The 15,546-nt window shown below is 36.7% G+C and overlaps 1 protein-coding gene across 6 annotated transcripts in view; it reads right to left on the bottom strand.

The window, feature by feature from the left end:
- The window catches only part of Znf385b (zinc finger protein 385B), a 358,632-nt gene that overhangs the window by 18,181 nt on the left and 324,905 nt on the right, over window positions 1-15,546 (bottom strand). The gene's annotated exons all lie outside the window — the stretch shown is intronic.

The following is a 15,546-nucleotide window of genomic DNA, read 5'->3' as shown; positions in this document are numbered from 1 at the left end:
TGTTTGCTCTCCTGTATCTTTTTCTTCTTCTTTAGTACTGGGAATTGAACCCAGGTGCACTCTCCCACTGAGTTACATCAACATTCCTTTTATTTTTGATTTTGAGACAGGGTCTTACTAAATTACTCATGCTGGCCTTGAACTTGTAATCCTCCTGCTTCACCCGCCCACCCCTCTCTCCCCCTCCAGTAGCTGGGATTATAGGCATATGCTTTATCTGGTCTCCTATATCTTAGAGAAATGGGTAAATTTACCAATTTACCCTGATATTATAATTTCTTCCATCCATAAGAAAAAGTATATGTTTCCACTTGGGCTATCTTTTACATCTCTTCTCCTTTTTCTATAGCTTCATCTGCTTTTTTTCTACTAGGTTCTTTCTTTCCATCTACAGAATGTTGAGATCACCATGTTCCAAAGTCATTTCCTGACTCAGTTCACTCCTGAAGCTTCCTTCCCAACTACCCTCTCTCTGGTGCTCCACCTGAAGTCACGTGAAGTGGCCCTTTCTACTTCCTTTCTTCTTATCCTCCTAAGTCAGTGATCTTTGTGTAGTCTTTTCTTGAACTTTGTATAAATTCCTTCTTGAAACGTTTCCCCCTTGATTTCCACAACACTTTCCTTCCGCTGGTATTCAAAGTATTTCTTTGTCTAGTTCTCTTTTGGCCTCTACAGTAGCTCATTGTAAGTCCTTCATTACCTGTCTGTCACTGTTGGCATTGCTCAAGGTCACCCTGTTGTCCTCTTCTTAAGCATATATGATCTAATTCATTAACTCCAGTGACTTTCTTTGCCACATTATCAAAAGTTTGTAAATTCACACACGAAATCTCTACCTTTCTTACAGGCTCAAGACTTTTTTCTTAAAAGAATTATCTTAAGAATAGATCTCTTAAGGAGATGTAATGTGAGAGTCATAACAACAAACACATTCCTTTGTGCCAAGTCCAATATTTTGATGGTGGATAAAATAAAGAAATCTGTTGATTTCATTATCTCTATTATTATGAATCTTAGAAAAATTTATATATAGATAAATAATGTACTGCTGATAAAGATGTAGCTAAACCATGTATCTATGCCAGAAAAATGTAAAGCAAAGGTGAAAATAAAGTATGACCAAAGTAGAGCCAGCCCTCTTTGCAACTAAACTGGTGTCCTACTTTCTGGCAAGTTTTCTAATGGAGCATTAGAGGTTCTGTTTGGAGAGTCATTAGAAGTTTCTAGTTCAACAATCCATTCTGTAATGTTTTATTACTGAATTTAATGTATGTAATATTAAATTAGAATATACTACATTTTATGAGTTTTCAGATATATTTATGTCATCATTCTCCTTAAAAAATTCTAAGTACTATTTCCTGTGTCATTACTTAATTTTCCTCACCCTTTTAGATGTTAGATGCCTGTTGAGAGCCATCTGTGGGCTGTATGTGGACTATAGGCATCACAGCCAGTGAGGGGACAGGTCTGGCATTGGGAACTTTCCTGTGGCACCCCCACAGGGATAGATCACCTGATGCCAGTGAACTCTCCCTTCAGCTCTGCCAAAGATCCCATACAGCACCAGAGATGGGGTGACCTGCTGTAGCCACACAGCCCCTCTGAGATGGGTGTGACCTGCAAAGGTACTAATCAACCTGCTGACTACAGACTTCATGAAGCAAGAGTCCACCCCTGAAACCTTATCCCTGCCTTTGATGTATCCCCTTAAATAAACCATGGGAGCCATTTTCTAATTGTCTAGCTCCAGCTCCTATGTGGACTGGACCTATAAGGGGCTCCACCTTTTTGAAACTGTCTTTCCAACTTTGTCTTTTGTTCTTCACTAATTATTCTAGACTTTAATTTTCTGTGGTTTAACACCCTCCTTGACAGAAAGAACTCCCTAATGAGGTGCTGGCTACCTCTCCATAGATGTCCATCACTTAAGTGTCATTATAAGACTTTGTGTCCTAGTGATGGTGCCATTCAAACTAACTCACATCCCCAGGGCACATTAATTTCATACTAGGTAGCCCAAGACTGACTCAGTACACTGGGAGTCCTTCAGTTACCCATTTAGGTTTTCTCCAAATAGGTGCCTCATTTAGATGGGATCTAACTTCAAGTGTCCCCAGGGGTTACCCAGCATAGTATAATAGAGGCTGGTTTGTCACACAACACCTACCAGTAGGTTGACTTGCCTGTTAGTCATAGTACTTTGTGTTGGGAAACATCTGATTTTAATTTCCACTCAAGGGTGAACTGCTGGACCACCTTTGGAAACTTTGAGTTTCCTACGTGGCGTATGCTGTTTTGCAAGATATGGAAAACTAAACAGAGTAATTAACCATAAGCCCCCAAACACTAAGTAGCCAAGGACAGCCAAACTAATTTTAAAAATTTTCAGAGCACTAAAATATTATACCAGTCTGAATTTGTCAGGTCTTTGACATCCAATGCATATTATCATGCTTCCAACCAAATTTCTAGAAACCCTGTCTCTTCAAGCATTGTCGATCACCTTGAAGCTTACTAATTCCCAATTAACTATGTTTATGTCTGATTTTCATATTGTGGACTTTAAACTAATCTTGAAAGCAGGGAAAATTGTCTATAAATTAAAGTGACTCTTCACTGAATCAAAATCTGTATGTCATTTTAAGAAAGAAAAAACAGTGGCAAAAAACTTGATATACTTTTTTAGGACTGATGAAAGCAAAATGAGTAATTCTGTAAATTTAAAACTGGACCTGTACTCTATTCACATGTTCTAGTAATTCTCTGCCAGGCTACAATCCTGACACAGAATGATGATGCTCTTTCCAACTGAAACCCTGTGTCAATCAGGTTCTGACCACTGGGCTTCCTGCCCCTTGCAGTGGGTTTGTCCTTCAATGAAATGTCAGTCATTGCCCTCCTTATCTGGGCACTGCATGCCAATGGCCCCTATTGTCTGCTATAGCACTTTGTGGAGGAGCAGAAGCTGCCAGTCTTAGGTAAACCAGTGTCATCATCAAGTATTTCCATGTTTAAAATGGGCAGCCTATACTGGGTTATCAGTGAACTGGCACTAATATTGGTGAACTTGTCAGTTTTTCTGAGTGAGTGCAAGAGAGGGCTTGTTTGCTCGAGTTTGAATCTAATGAATAGCTTTCTCCTATTTTGTGTAGTTTTCCAGTCATTTGACTTGCACAATAGAGAAATCAGATTTCAACTTCTTTAGGTTGAAAAATTGCCCTTTTCTGATTTGTCACCGAAAGATGTGAAAGTTATTTCTGAGGCAGCTTTTATTATTGAAAATAGAATAAGTAAGTCATGTCACTCAAATCAAGTCCCTTAGGGAGTAGGTCCAGTAGAGATTCAAAGGCTGGAAATAAGATTAAAAACTAATTTTCTTGGTAGAATGAGGAACAGGGTCTTTTTCTTTTAAGTGAATGGCCCTATTTCAGAGGACACATAGATGCAGAAAGTACAAGTAAAATTTTGAATTTAGTTCCCCTTGCCTCTCTAGATGCAGAGATCGGTACAGTGTTGAGCTGTGACATTCCAGGCAGGGTGTGGGGCACACTGACTATGGACTGTTCAGCCTGAGAGCTACTGAGGAAACTGAGTCTTTCTTCATCTTTCATCTCATCAAGGCAGAAAAATTACTGCTGGGAAAGAAGCTTTTTGTTTCAGACTGCTACAGGCAGATAGGTACCTGGCTCATCCTCTTTATGGACCTAACTAGGAACTGCCTAGACATTCCAGGGCTAGATAGTCCAGACATAAAAAATCTATCAATCATTTAGAAATATATTGCTAAAAGTCAATAATACTTCAACATTTCTTTTTCTTTTCTTCTTTTTTTTTTTTTTTTGGTACTGGGGATTGAACCCAGGTCCTCGTGCAAGTTAGGCAAGTGCTGTATTTTGACATTTCTAATCTTTCAATCTGCTGCTTTATGAAGTTGTCAAATCCACCTTTATATTTAAGACCTCTGGGTTTCAGGAGAAAGTCTACTGACCATAGAAAGTCATTTTTGATTTAAAAGGGCTGTCCCCCAAAGGGGTTTATCTGGGGTTTCTTATTATTCTAGGTCTCAGAAATTGCTATAGTTCAGATCTGCTATATCCCTTAAAGACCTATGTGTCATAGACTTGTCCCTGGCTTGGTAGAGGTGGGATTGAGTGGAACTTTGAAGAAACAGGGCCTGGTGGGAGGTCTTCAGGTCATTGGGATTGTGTCCTTAAAGTGGATAACAGGACCCTAATCCCTATCTCTTCTTTTACTTCCTAGCCATGAGGTAAGCAGCTTTGTTCTGCTACATACTCTGCCATAACATGCTGTCTTGCCACAGGCCCAAAAGCAACGAGCCAAATCCACCGTGGACTGAAACTGCCAAAACTGGGAGTCAAAATAACCTTATCTCTTCATGAACTGATTATCTCAGGTATTTGTTAGAGTTACAGAAAACTAACAGTAATATCATTATATGGAGACTTATGACTCTGATAATAACAGAATTGATCAAGAAATAGATATGATACTGTACTACAAACCATTATCCTCATAGCTATAATACAAAATAAAGAGCAAGGAGTTTCTTTCTCATCTTACCTGTGCCCAAGATACAGACTCCATCAAGACATTACAAGTTATTGTAACATAGCATATAGAAAAAATAGAAGTTGAAAACCAATTCTGTCACACAAAATAGGAGTTTTTAACCTGGAGTCTATAGACTTCCAAGGGGCTCAGGAATTCAAGCTATCATCTATTAATTTAAATGAAAAAAAAAATCTTTATTTTCATTTATTGCTAATTGAAATTCAGCATTTTATTCAATCATAAATGAATGTAACAAACTATAATAGACTCAGCAATACCTATACTTTTATCACCAATAGAAATTAGTCTTATCAGACATTATGGTTGTCATAGAATGCTGGGATCCTGATCACCACTGCAAAACTATGGTAGACATTAGACCTGTTGCTAGATCTTACTTAGCACTTTATTGCTATATTATGAAATCATAAAAATTAACACTGGTATTTTAATAGAGTTGGTTTTCTTTATAAAACTACAATTCCCATTTTATGGGTTTAAGAATATCTGTTTAAGAATAGGCATCATTAGTTGGTCACAGAAATCCCTGGAACAAAAAGAGGTTAAGAACTTTTGTGTTTATGCCCTAAATTTCCTTGGGTCTTCATTTCTGTTCTCACTAGCCATTTCAACCCCTCTCTTAACAACATCCTAAATTCCCTTCCTTGCCCCCAGTGTCCTTTCGTCACCTGTTATTTCTGTGGGACCGTCTTTCACATTTTAAATCTATGAAGTTCTGATCTTTCTGCTTAGAATCATTTTTCTCTCCACTCTTGATACAGGGCCCCAGTTTGCCTGGCTCTTTTTCTCATCCAGTAGGCAGAGAGAGAGCTTAAGTCCTCCATTGAGGCTGCCTTGCCTTCCCAAATTAGGTTAGTATTTTTCTTTTCACTCATCAAGCTTGTCATCACTTGTTCAGTATCTATCCATCAAGAGAATATACTTTCATGAAGGCAAGCCCACGTCTATGTAATTCACCATCAGATACTCTTTGCCTGGAATGATGCTGGTTATTCATTGGGGATTCAATAAATATATAGGAAAACACAAATTAATAAACCAATTGCCCTTTTTTATAACTTTTTAATAAACATTACTCATTATTTCTATATTGCTATTTTATTTACTTTAAAATTGTATAATATTGCCAGGTACAGTGGCACAAACCTATAAAACAGCAATTTGGGAGGTTGAGACAGGAGGATCATACGTTCAAAGTCAGCCTCAGCAATTTAGTGAGGTCCTGTCTCAAAAAATAAAAAAGGACTGCAAATGCAGCTCTGTGGTAAAGTGCCTCTGGGATCAACCTCCAGTATAAATAATACAAAATAAGACAAAAACAAATGAAACCAACCTAAAGTTGCATAATATAAATAGTTTATTTAAATAATAATTTCTATAGAACTGATACTTTGCTTTCATTGATCATTAATATAAATAATGCTATCATGGGCATCTTTATGAATAATATTTTACTTTTCTTGCTTTGAATTTATAATTATTCCTTGGAATAGAATTCAGGAAGAGGAATTAACTGGTATAATGGAATGAACATTTTTATAGTAATTAATTTATTCTATAGAAGTTGCCTTCCAAAAGGATTCTCTCAATTTAAAATGCCACAAGTAATATAAGCTGAATAGCTGCTAATGATTTTTCAAAGTAAGTAACTTAAATTTTTTTTTTTCTGGATATTAATCACTATGTCTTTTGGGTTAGTCAAAGGACTGGGTAAAATTTGGTTGAAACAAATAGGCAAATAACTTTTCCTAAACTTCAAATGCAGTAGTTAGCCCTCTGTATCCACAGGTTCTGTATCCATGAATTAAACTGACCATAGATTAAAAATATTCAGGAAAAAAATGGCATCTGAACTGAACATGCACAGACACATTTTTCTTGTCATTATTCCCTAAGTAATTCAGTATAACAACTATTTACATAGCATTTACATTGTATTAGGTATTATAAGTACTCTAGAGATGATTTAAAGTAGTTGGGAGGATATATTTATGTAGGTTATATGCAAATACTATGCCATTTTACATAAGGAACTTAAGCATCTGCAGATTTTAGTGTACTTGGGGGTCCTGGAACAAATCCCTCATGGATACCAAGGGAATGACTGTATGGTAACTAATTTACATATTGAGTAAAATTATTTTTGTTAAGAAAACTTAGAACAAAGATATGGTAATAAGGAAAACATTATTTTAACTTAAACATGACCATTTTGCTAGTTAAGTGGGTAAAAGTCATCACAAAAATTCTAACACAAGTTCAAATATTTGAAAACAAGGAATAAAATAATCTAGTGTGATAATTCTAGTATTTATATCATTTTATTTTTAAAAGAAAACAAAGTATATAATTTCTGGAGGCTAAGTAATTAATAGCTGTCAATGCAAAAAAAAAAAAAAAAAATCACACCCCAAGGACAATTTTCACAAGAAGCTGGAAATAAAACAGATGGGCTGACAAGTTTCTCCTTATTTATTGATATGAATGCCAGCAGGGACTTGTCAGGCAGGGGTGTTTCTCACTTGGATGGCACCTTTCTCCTAATCCTCTGATCCCAGTGGCCAGGCCCAACTTTCTCTCTGGACAGGTGGAAACGTGTCAGGTTGTCCCTACTTTCCAATACTGTAGCTGAGCATAGGGCAGCCTGTCAACCTGTGAGGTGGGCCATCTCTCATCATAAATACAAAGAAAAAGAGCTAACCTGTGTCTTCTTGCCCTATCCACGTTCTAGGGAGTGTATTGGATCTTCTCCCATTATATTCTGCTTAATGATATTCACATAAAATGTGCAAACTATGTGACTATCATGTATAGAGTAGGTTACCAAGAGCTACAGAAGATATAATAAATGGGACACAAAAACCAGTGGGAAGATGAGTGGAAAGATGTTTCCTCTATTACATAAAAATGCAAGGAAGACCAAGAAGGGTCTTCACCTCTTTAAATGTCTCACTGGGAAAATCAGGCTCATCAAGTCTTAATGTCCTGGAATGAAAACACAAGTGCATATAATTACTGAGGTAATAAAACAAGCATATAAAGAGGAATGTAAGTGCAGGGCACTGTTGCATGCCAGCATGGCACAAAATGATCATAGAGTTAAAATAAGGACAGGGTCTGGAAATTTCTTTGAACAAATGGTTGCTTTTCATGGCTGCTATTTATTGAGTGTCTGCTACATGATAGCCACTGAGCTGAGCACTTTGCATTTATTAGTTCATTAATCCTGAGAGCAACCCTAGAAGGTAGGTATTAACACTCCCATTTTATAGATGAGGAACTAGAAGCTCAGTAAGCATTATTTGGTCAAGGTTTATGTGAGGTCTGAGAGGTGGACCCAATCTGCCTGGCTTTAGGCTTATGCTCTTTTTATTATGCTACAGATGCAGAGTAGGAAAATGGCACCCAGCATCACACCTTAGTAAAAATATTCTTATATGAATCCACTCATCCCCCACCCCCCAAAAGAAAATCAGTTGTAAAATAGGGTAGGGAAAGAAACAATATACCTTTCTGAGATTTCAGACTTCTAGAAGTGTCAGTTAGTGAAATAAAATCTCAAACAGCCTTCAAAAAGCATAAGCAGTAAGGCCCAGAAACCTTTATCCACAGGTAGAATATCAAGGTAGTGGAGTTGAAGGATAGCCTGGGTGAGACTCTGGCCTTAAATCTACTTTTTATCTGAATTGCCCTGGGCCAGTATTTCTAAGTTTCTAGTATCCATTATAGGTCTATCATAATCTTTAAGTAAGAGTATATATGAGGGCTGGGGATGTGGCTCAAGCGGTAGCGTGCTCGCCTGGCATGCATGCGGCCCGGGTTCGATCCTCAGCACCACATACAAACAAAGATGTTGTGTCCGCCGAAAACTAAAAAATAAATATTAAAAATTCTCTCTCTCTCTCTCCCCCTCTCTCTCTCTCACTCTCTCTTTAAAAAAAAAAAAAAAAAAGAGTATATATGAAAACTTGGCACAGTATCAGGCACATAATTATCATTCAGTTTCATGATATTGCTGTGTCTCAGTCTGTTCTCTACTATTATAGAATATCATAGACTGGGTCATTTATAAATAGTAAAATGTGTCCCCCCCCACACACTGTTCAGGAAACTAGGAAGGGACTTGTCAGGCAGAGGTGTTTCTCACTTGGATGGCACCTTTCAGGTACTGGTATCTGGTGAGGGCCTTTGTGCTGCATCATAACATGGGAAAAGGGCAAAGGAGCATGTAAGAAAGAGAATAAGAAAACTGGGCCAAATTCATCTTTTTTATCAGGAACCAAATCACTCACTTCCATGATACAACATTAATCCAACTAATCACCTTGTAAAGGTTCCACCTCCTATTATTATTAGTACGGCAGTTACATCTCAACATGAGTTTTGAAGGGGACATTCAAACCATGGCATTCTGCCCCTAGCCCCACCAAACTCATGTCCTTCTCACATACAAAATACATTCAATGCATTCCAATTGTCCCCAAAGTCTTAACTTATCCCACCATCAATTCAATAGTTCAAAGTCCAGAGTTTCATCTAAATCAGGTATGAGTGAGACATAAGTTACAATTCATCCTGAGGCAAATTCCCTCCAACTATGAACCTGTGAAATCAAAAAAAGTAACCTGCTTCCACAATGCAATTGTGTTTCAGGTGTGAAACAGAAATTTCCATTCCCAGAGGGAGAAACAGTTAAGAAGTAAAGAGTAACAGGCCCCATATAAGTAATAACCTAGTGAGTAAAAACATTATATTCTAAGTCTCCAGAATAATTTTTCACTCTATGGGTTATTTCCTGGACACACCAAGAGGGGTTTATGCCAATCTATAACTCTGCTGGCTCAGCCTAGTCAGTACCTCCCAGAGATTGGAGGCTCATACCTGTTGTTTTCACCACAAAATCTATAAAATACTTATTGAATAGCTCTATTTGATCATTCACCTGTGTAAGAAAAATAGGTGACTGTAAAAGAATTCATCCTGAAGTAAAAAAGTGGAATATCATTAAAATGTAAGTAACAACCTTTGTTGAAATCTCAAGGGCATTTATGTTTATACATTTACAAAATTATTCAATGCATATACAAAGTCCTTTTACATTCCTATGTCTTTTCAATGCAGAAAGGTTGTAAATATATGTAATAACAGCTAAAATAAATGTCTAAAGTTAAGAAAGTTTTTTAATAGTGATAGACTTAATAAGGAGAAATCCAAGGTTTTGCTTTTTGGAGCAGTTTACAACATGTCCCCCAATAAATCACAAGTTAACAGGTTCTCAGTAAATCATAAATTGATCTCAACTTTTGGTTCACTTTTCTTAGAGCAACACTAGAAAATAGCTTTCAAAAGCAGAGAAACTAACAATAAATGTTCTACATTGTCTCCCTCAAAGTAATATAAAATGCTTAAAAGTTTCAGAAGTTTGGATGACAAACACTTAACGATCAAAGAATTTTCAGCCTCGCCTGGCAGGATGCTGTTGTCAAATTCAAGGTGCATGGGCAAAGATGGAAGCAATTTCATTTTTGAATTGATTTTGAAAGTCTTAATGATATATTTCATTTCATAAAAATATGAGCTTTAGTATAATGGTCTGTTCTTTTTAGACAGATGGCATTTATTTATGTTCTACATGATTGTACCCCAGAACTTCAGACTTAAGATGTTTGTCATAAATATAGTTAATCTATTATTTTATGAGGGATAATAAATCTTGGCCTCCTGGATTTGGGTAGATGTTTGCCAAATTTATGATGGCTTTTGTCTATAAATGCTGCCAAAGCAGAAAACTATCATTTTCTTCTATTCAACAGCACAAGGTCCTGTTGCTAGAGACCAAAGGGGAGAAGAGGCAGTTTAGAAGACCTTGCTGAGTAACTGAGGGAGTCCTGAAGCAGTCAGTGGAAATGAGAGGTTGTCATTTGGAAAACTTGGCCCCATTTGTAACAACAGGTAAAAACTATGAAACACACAGTGAAACCCAGAAAAAATGAATGCGAGGGTCTCTGTTTTTATCTTTGTTGGAAATCTTTGACAAAATCGAAAGTGTCTTTCATAAGGCAAAAGGGTGAGTGTAAAAGGCTAAACTGTAGGCTTGATTGGCAAATTTTATCCCAATCCACTAGTTAATAATGTTATGGGTTCACAGCTGAGGAACTGCGACCATGCAAAAGCATAACATGCTGAAAACTAAACTGAGCTGTTTTGAGATGTCCTGTCCCCTTTTCCCTTCTCCCCTGACTTTTCTAAAACTGCTGTCTCACAGTGTCCACAGGTTACAGGAATAGGCTAAGCAAAACAATCTCCTGGCACTCAATGGAAATCTTTCGGATGGGATGATCCAAAATGCTACTGAAAATGTAGACAGGCTCGAGACAACCCAACTGTACTCTTTTGGAGGCAGAACAAGGCTTATGCCATATTGTCAATGCCCATTACCAACATTAGTTTCCATCTCAGTGAGCATATTTATCTTTAGACACGTAAAATCTACCATTGTCAAGTTGGAGTTTTGAGAACATTTGTCATTTACTATTTACTTGAAATAAGAGATTTGTTCAAATTTTCTCTTGAAAAACAATTTAGCTTCTAAACTAAGCTTTGTTCTACCACAGTTAAACAGTATAGACAATAATCTGCACAGAAACTCAAGAATTATGAACAAAATAAAGCCTTAATGGCCCCTTCATTACCACAGTGCCTACCAAAAAGTATTTATAGTCAGCAGACAATTTAAAAGTAATACATGGTCCTACTCACTAATTCTGAAAAAAAAAATTGTTTAGTGGTATCTGACTTTGCTCATTGGGATACTTGTATTTATTCTCTGAAGTCAGACAAGTTTAGAGTAATAGGAATAATGGAATAAGCATGGGAAAAGAAGTACTGAGTTTCTGTTCATTCCTGACTCTACTAGGATTTGAATTGTGCAGATCTACATAAGTTCCAACCTTTCCAAGACCCAGGTTGTTAATGTTTACTATATTTGTGGGAGCAACTTGAAGGTGGTGACTATATATTATTTATTACTAATATCCAAGATGGTAAAACAAATATTACTAATTGGAGAGCCCTTTGAGGACAAGAAAATGTCTTACTGTTCTTTGTTGCACCCTAGTATTTTAAAAATAAATATGCATGATATACTATACTGTAGATCACAATAGAATGTTGAGTGAATAAATGGAGATCAAGTTTGTTGCATGAATGAATAAAAGATTTATACTAACATCAGGCCTACCTGACTTGGGGAGGGTCACATGAAAATACATGTGCACCTGGATTGTATAAGCTGAAAAAATTTAAGGTGTTCTCATAGTTATTTATCAAACAGAACATACTGATTCCATCGTCTTTGCTCTTAGACGCATTTATAAATATATCTGTGGCATTTTAAATCATTCCCTGTGCTCTGCTCTGTTTAGATAGCAACTGATTAAAGTCTGCTTAGCTCTAAATAGCTTTATGTACTCTAAACTAGAAATGTATTTTTTCATCATGATATCTAATTAATTTTTTAAATGCCAGTACTAAAGCCTAGACATATGGACTATTAGTTTGATTATCAAAGTATGTTATCATTAGGGTAACTATCACAGAATTTTACTACTTTTAAGAAATAAGGTTTTCTGAAGGCTCTGTATTTTTAGAACCTATGAGTGGTTAAATACTGTCACAAAAGAGCCTTCAGCTTGATGTATGGGGCATATTATTGCAGGGATATGTACTCTCTTATGGCATTAGGACACTTGAACTCCAGGGAGAAATTTGGGTAGAGTGTCTGGCCAATATGTTCTAGCCATCTTCCTGAAGCTGCCTAACGCTTGCTGTGTTTTGACCCCAATTCTCCCAAAGCACATTTCTCCTCCCTCTCACTATGTTTCAGACTCCCACTGACGCATCATTAAAGGTTGGGGCAGATCCTATGAGACCATAAAGTCATTCCTTTGTGTTTTACATTTAATTCTGCCCCAACTTCTAAAAAAATGAATGGGATAGCTATTCTTCCTCAACTATCTTTAATGAAACATGCTTAACTTTTTAAAAATCATGCAGTTAGAATTTCTTATAATAAATGAAATTTCTGCTATTGCAGTTTAAACCCCTTTGTTTACTTGATGGAGAGGAAAAAAATCAAAAAGCTTGCCTTGATACCCTGAAATTTCTATATATGTTAGCTCTATTATAACAAATGTCTTTGTATTGCACAGATCCACATACAACATGAGCCAAATTATGTCCCCATGTGTAACATAAAGAGAGAAATGGTTGTCCCAAGTGTCAAAATAATAGATAAGAAGGCTTACCCTAGCTCTTGAAAGACTGTTAGATCACATCTTGGAATAATTAATGAGTGCTCTCAAGGAGCACAGGGAGGTCATCTGTGGGTCCCATTCTCCTCATCAGATACTCTGAAATTACACCTCACCTTGAATGGTGTGCTATGAATCCCAGGACACTCCTCTCCCAGTAGCTCCTTTCCTTCAACCTGGTTCTTTCTTCTCTCACAAAATTTGCTTTTACTCAATCACCCTCTGTTGCTAAGTTAGTGCTAAAACATAAGACTGGAAATTGAATTAGGCAACCCTATGGATATTGTAAGTGTCTGATTATTTAAAATCTGGCAGCTCAGGCATCAAATAAGAAACACTTTCAATTTTCATTCAAAAATCTAGGACTCACATAGAGGTATTTAAGCCCACTTTACAGAGCTCTTCATTCAGAAGAAAAAGACCAAACTCTAGGGAATTTCAGTCTCATGAGATTTGCCAATCAACCATGAATTTTCACTGTGACTGTTATGCTAATGTTTGGCTGACTCCTTGGAGGCAATGTTGTCTGAACTAAAACATTCCAGTCAATTAAGTGTCACAGTCACATTCCTCTTCCCACCCCGTTCTTCACTAAGTTCCACCTACACCATTCTGTTTTTCTAAAATGACAATTTAAATGAATAAAAAGCCAGCTACCAACAAATCTATAACTCTGACAAAGCTGTAGGAGCTTTTCAAGGATTCAGAAATAGGTAATTAACAATAAATTGTGTATTACATCGTTTAGACCAGATTTCCCATCTGGGCAACGCTTCTAATTTTCTAACTTGAAAACTGTATGAAACACATGAGGAAATTCTCATTTGGAAGCTATATTCAGGCTTGTATAAATATGTGACAATGAATCCACTATCATATATCATTGTAATGCATAAATAAATAAATAAAGAAGCTACATTCAGTTGAAGGTGACAAAAGAACATGTATCTACTTAGCAAATACAACCCACTCTATTTTTAAACAGTGTCACCCCTCCCAACAACTTGTGTGTTGCTTTTGTGGACATAATAGGATAAATAAATATTTTATTACTATTAATACTTATATAAAATATGGACAAGTAGTTTGAATGATCTAACCAGTAAGTTGATCAATAATTTACATAGATTTTAAGTAAGGTAACAAGGAAAAGGAAGTATACCATCCAAAATATAAGTGGTTTCCATTATTTCTAGTCCAAATCTGTACAGTTCCATAGTAATGAGCTCACTGTTGTTAGATAGGCAGTATGGGGTAGGAGTGGGCAGTGGGCAAGTTAAAGAGAGGTAGAGATCACAGGATTAAAGATCACCACAGATATATTCAGGGGATGCTGTAGTTGAGCCCCCCACCCCCTATCTGACTCTACTCTTATTCTCTAGGGTTCTTCTAGACTGGTTCTTTCCTTGTTTATACCACCATGGTTCTTGACCCTGGTATATGCTCCAGTTGTTCACTAGGCAAGTATAGCTGCTTAAGAAGTCTCTTTGTTTCACTGAACATCTGCTAGCATTCATGTGTTGCAAGAAAAACCTTGAATTGTTCAATTTTATTCCAGTATGTACTTACTGAGCTCATCGTAGGTATAAGGGATACTGTAATAATAACTCAGGCCCCTTCATTTGGATTTTCTATTTCCATAACGTTATTTTCTTGATTCTATCCCCTACTCTTTGACGTTTTTCTACTTCCTTTTCTGTTCAGTGATTTTACTCTATCCCTAGAGCAAACTCAATTCCCAAGTAATAACTTAGGTGAAGCACTGAGCACATTCAGTAGCAACATTGGGATGTTTATAATACCTACCAACTGCTCTATTAGCTCCAGTCACAAAATAAGCTAGAAGAATAGAGTAACAATAACCTCCATTATTTTATTCTTTTATTTGTAAGTTCTGCTGGAGGCAAAAGGCATACTTCAGGTAATAAAATCTTTGGCTGAGTATTATTTCATAGAGGCAACAACATTCTATAGAAAATGAAAGCAGGCAGGAAGTCAGGAGTTGAGAGATCCTGCTCCTCCAAACACTGGGTAACCTTTAGTAAATAAGTGCCACAATGCTTACCTTACTGTGGTTTGCAATTTTGCTAAAATGGAGATAGTATTTATTATTATCTGATGGATATATGGGTTAAAGATTAATTCTCTATCTATGTCTTTTTCTTTAGATGTGAAGAAGTGCTAAGTAAAGATTTAGCATTTATAGTCTGATCATCAGATAATATGATTCTGTGAGTATTACACAGAGAACAAAAAGGCTTCTTCTTTTTTAAAACAAATTTGGCAGCTAACTTCTAGGCTACAATGGTTTTGAAACCAGCATCTATGGGATCTAACTGGTAACGGTCCCTTTTTACAAAGTCTCCTTGTCTGAATAGGTTATCTGAACTTTTCCCTTAGAGTAATGGACTTCTTTTTTTCTAAGGCCCTGGGAAATCATGAGAAAGCATTCTTAAGTCTCCTCCTCCAATGTTGATTTGATGAGTGGAAGAGAATCAGAAGCATGAGAGTGCCTACAACAGAGAGGTCACTAATGAAAGAAAGGAACATAAGGGAGGAAGGACATGTCCTCTTGGTCTCCTTTATCAGAATACTGAAATGATGACATATCCATGACAGCTCCAAGGCCAAAGGTGAG

Source organism: Callospermophilus lateralis, chromosome 9, assembly GCF_048772815.1.
Source record: "Callospermophilus lateralis isolate mCalLat2 chromosome 9, mCalLat2.hap1, whole genome shotgun sequence".
NCBI lineage: Eukaryota > Metazoa > Chordata > Mammalia > Rodentia > Sciuridae > Callospermophilus > Callospermophilus lateralis.
This window is presented reverse-complemented; position numbering and strand designations above follow the sequence as displayed.